Source organism: Mus caroli, chromosome 17 (assembly GCF_900094665.2).
Source record: "Mus caroli chromosome 17, CAROLI_EIJ_v1.1, whole genome shotgun sequence".
NCBI classification, from domain to species: Eukaryota; Metazoa; Chordata; class Mammalia; order Rodentia; family Muridae; genus Mus; species Mus caroli.
Window position 1 is genome coordinate 51,191,125 of NC_034586.1, and position 4,630 is coordinate 51,195,754.

General features: G+C 41.5%; 1 non-coding gene across 1 annotated transcript; it reads left to right on the forward strand.

Annotated features, from left to right (window-relative positions):
• The first annotated feature begins 4,111 nt into the window (after positions 1-4,111).
• LOC115029793 lies at positions 4,112-4,248 on the forward strand. The gene has a single exon (XR_003835357.1). It is a non-coding gene; the product is annotated as a small nucleolar RNA SNORA17 (small nucleolar RNA).
• Positions 4,249-4,630: the final 382 nt, after the last annotated feature.

The following is a 4,630-nucleotide window of genomic DNA, read 5'->3' on the forward strand; positions in this document are numbered from 1 at the left end:
TGGAGGAGCTAGAGAAAGTACCCAAGGAGCTAAAGGGATCTGCAACCCTATAGGTGGAACAACAATATGAACTAACCAGTACCCCCCTGGAGCTCATGTTTCTAGCTGCATATGAATCAGAAAATGGCCTAGTCGGCCATCAGTGGAAAGAGAGGCCCATTAGTTGTGCAAACTTTATATGCCTCAATACAGGAGAACGACAGGAGCAAGAAGTGGGAGTGGGTGGGTGGGGGAGTGGTTGGGGGAGCATGTGGGGAACTTTTGGGATAACATTGGAAATGTAAATGAAATAAATACCCAATAAAAAAAGGGGAAAAAAAGAATCTTACTAAGTGAAACCATGACTACTCCCCATCATCGGAACCCAGCACTCCCACATCAGCCAGACCTAGATTTCCCAACACACCAGAAAGGCAAGGCACGGATTTAAAATCATATCTCATCAGGAAGGGCTTTAATAACCAACTTAAAGAAATACAGGAGAACACTGCTAAAGAGGTAGAAGTACCCAACAGGTGGTGGAATTGAACAAAACCATCCAAGACCTAAAAAGGGAAGTAGAAAAAATAAAGAAAACCCAAAGTGAGACAAAGCTGGAGATAGAAACCATAGGAAAGAAATCTGGAATCATAGAAGCGAATATCAACAACAGAATACAAGGTATGGTGTAGGACCCCCTGATATGGGGACCCCCCCACTCTAGTCCAGGGACAGGATGCACCCACAAACACACAAGAATCCTTCTTGATGCAATACACACGAGGCTTTATTGGCAGAGCTCTGGGCCAACACGTACCTCACACATGAGGCAGGGAAATTGACCCTGAGGCTCGGAAGCTAGGGGTTTTTAAAGAAGCAAAGGTTAGGGGTACAAGGAATTTCGACAAAGGTACTGGATTGGCTTATTCAAACATTAACAGAAAGATTACATGTCCGAAAAAGGGCATCAGGACTTTGTTCCGGTGGGCTTGGGACTTATCTTTGTTCACATAGCAACCAGTTGATGTATGACTTTACCTGGTGACAAGGGGCAATAGACAGAGGGGAGGATCTGGCCAGATGGTGTTGACTCAGACAAGATAGCCCTACTTGTCCTTGCATTCCTTTTCATCTTTACAGTCAAGCTGTTCTTAGGAATGCCTTAACAACAGCCCTGCCCTGGCATGCCTGGGCCTGTTCTGCTTTGTTCTTGTCCCCAGGCCGCGGGCTCATAGTCAACTCTTTTACATGAATCACAAGTTACAAAATCTCATTTTCCTTCAATGGAAGAGAGAATCTCAAGTGCAGAAGATTCCATAGAGAACATCAGCAAAACAATCAAAGAAAATGCAAAATGCAGAAAGATCCTAACTCAAAACATCCAGGAAATCCAGGACACAATGAGAAGACGAAACCTACAGTTAATAGGAATAGATGAGAATGAAGATTTTCAACTTAAAGGGCCAGCAAATATCTTCAACAAAATTACAGAAGAAAACTTCCTAAACCTATAGAAAGGGATGGCCAGGAACATACAAGAAGCCTACAGAACTCCACATAGACTGGACCAGAAAAGAAATTCCTCCTGACACATAATAATCAGAACAACAAATGCACTAAATAAAGATAGAATATTAAAAGCAGTAAGGGGAAAAGGTCAAGTAACATATAAAGGCAGGCCTATTAGAATTACACCAGACTTCTCACCAGAGACTATGAAAGCTAGAAGATCCTGGACAGATGTTATGCAGACCCTAAGAGAATACAAAGGCCAGTCCACGCTACTATACCCAGCAAAACTATCATTTACCATAGATGGAGAAACCAAACTCAAACATTATCTTTCCATGAATCCAGCGCTTCAAAGGATTATAACAGAAAAAAAACAATATAAGGACAGAACCCACGTCCTAGAAAAAGCAAGAAAGTAATCCTTCAACAAGCCTAAAAGAAGACAGCCACAAGAACAGAATCCCAACTTTAACAAAAAGAAATAACAGAAGCAACAATTACTTTTTTTAAATTTCTCTTAACATCAGTGGACTCAACTCCCCAATAAAAAGACATCGACTAATAGACTGGCTACACAAACAGGACCCAACATTTTGTTGCTTACAGGAAACCCACCTCAGAGAAAAGGACAGACACTACTTCAGGTGAAAGGCTGGAAAACAAATTTCCAAGCAAATGGTCCAAAGAAACAAGCTGGAGTAGCCATTCTAATATCTGATAAGATTGACTTCCAACCCAAAGTTATCAAGAAAGGCAAGGAGGGGCACTTCATACTCATCAAAGGTAAAATCTACCAAGATGAAATCTCATATCTGAATATCTATGCTCCAAATACAAAGGCAGCCACATTTATTAAAGAAAAGAACCATGTTCTAAGATAGTCAAGAAGCTGGAAGAAATTAGTTTGAGTATGTTTGCCCAAATGGTAGATTCTTGAGAGTACCGAGAAGTTGCACTTGGTTTAAAGGTTGTACAATATATACAAGTAAAAAGTGCCTCATCATTCTGTATAATGTACATATTTCCTTTTTCTATTTTCTTTATTTACATTTCAAATGTTATCCCCTTTCCTAATTTCCCCTCCATAAATCCACTATCCTCTCCCACCTCCCCTTGCTCCCCAATATACCCACTCCTACTTCCTGTCCCTAGTATTCCCCTACACTGGAGCATAGAACTTTCACAGGACCAAGGGCCTCTCCTCCCATTGATGACCGACTAGGCCATCCTCTGCTACATATGCATCTAGAGCCACAAGTCCCACCATGTGTTTTCTTTAATTAGTAGTTTAGTCCCAGGGAGCTCTAGGGGTACTGGTTAGTTCATACTGTTGTTCCTCCTATGGGGCTGAAAACCCCTTCAGGTCCTTGGATACTTTCTCTAGCTTCTCCATTGGGGACCCTGTGCTCCATCCAATGAATAACTGTGAGCATCCACTTTGTATTTGTCAGGCACTGGCAGAGCCTCTCAGGAGACAGTTATATTAGACTCCTGTCAGCCAACTCAATTCTTCACAGAACTTGAAAGAACAATTTGCAAATTCATCTGGAATAACAAAAAACCTAGGAAAGCAAAAACTATTCTCAACAATAAAATAACCTCTGGTGGAATCACCATCCCTGAACTCTAACTGTACTACAGAGCAACTGATAAAAACTACATGGTACTGGTAGAGTGACAGACAGGTAGATTAATGGAATACAATTGAAGACCCAGAAATGAACCCACACACCTATGGTGACTTGATCTTTGACAAAGGAGCTAAAACCATCCAGTGGGAAGAAGACAGCTTTTTCAACAAATGATGCTGGCTCAATTGGTGGTTAGCATGTAGAAGAATTCAAATTGATCCATTCTTATCTCCTTGAAAGCTCAAGTCTAAGTGGATCAAGCAACTCCACATAAAACCAGAAACATTCAAACTTATAGAGGGAAGTCCTCAAACATATGGGCACAGAGGAAAATATTACTGAACAGAACAGCAGTGGCTTGTGCTGTAAGATCAAGAATAGACAAATGGGACCTCAAAACATTGCAAACCTTCTGTAAGGCAAAGTACACTGTCAATAAGACAAAACTGCAACTAAAAGATTGGGAGAAGATCCTTACCAATCCTAAATCCAATAGGGAGCTAATATCCAATATATACAAAGAACTCAAGAAGTTGGACTCCAGAAAACCAAATAACCCTATTAAAAATGGGGTACAGAGCTAAACAAAGAATTCTCAACTGAGGAATACCGAATGGCTGAGAATAACCTTTAAAAAAGTGTTTAACATCCTTAATCATCAGGAAAATGCAAATCAAAATAACCCTGAGATTCCACCTCACTCCAGTCAGAATGGCTAAGATCAAAAATTCAGGTGACAGCAGATTCTGGCAGGGATGTGGAGAAAGAGGAACACTCCTCCATTGTTGGTGGGATTTCAAGCTAGTACAACCACTCTGGAAATCCATTTGGTGGTTCCTCAGAAAAGTGCACATAGTGCTACCAGAAGATCCAGCAATACCACTCCTGGCCATATACCCAGAAGATGCTCTAACTTGTAATAAGGACACATGCTCCACTATGTTCATAGCCGCCTTATTTATATTTTCTTATTAATTAAAAATAAATCAACTTCCCTGTCTGATGAAACATAGGAGATACGGCTGCTGCATCAGATGTTTGTCAGTAGGTGGAAAAGAGGAGAAAGGCTATATCGACACTTAGTGTTCCGATTTAAGAACATCTCAATGATTAGTAGCCTAACATTCCCTGAAGTATATGAGGCTCAGACGACCATCAGTATGGAACCATGGGCTCAAAGAGAAGTAGCCTGAAATGGCCACCAGTTTGGTGCCACACAGGCCCAAATGGCTCCCAAAATGAGAAGGAATCAAAGACTAGAAGAATCCCTACCTGATACTGATGGACCTGTGGGAGAGTGAGTTTGAGATAGGTGATCCTCATGTGGGGTGACTTAGATGGTCAAGGCAAGAAGTGAGTCTAAGATGACCATCAGTTCTGAGGGCTGTGCGGGAGTAATAAGAAATGGCTTTGGAATTCATGTAATAAGGCCTACCAGTTAGCACAGCCATGATGGGTGCACCTGGGTGAGGGCCGAGATCCACATGTCCTGAGGACTTCCTGCTGTT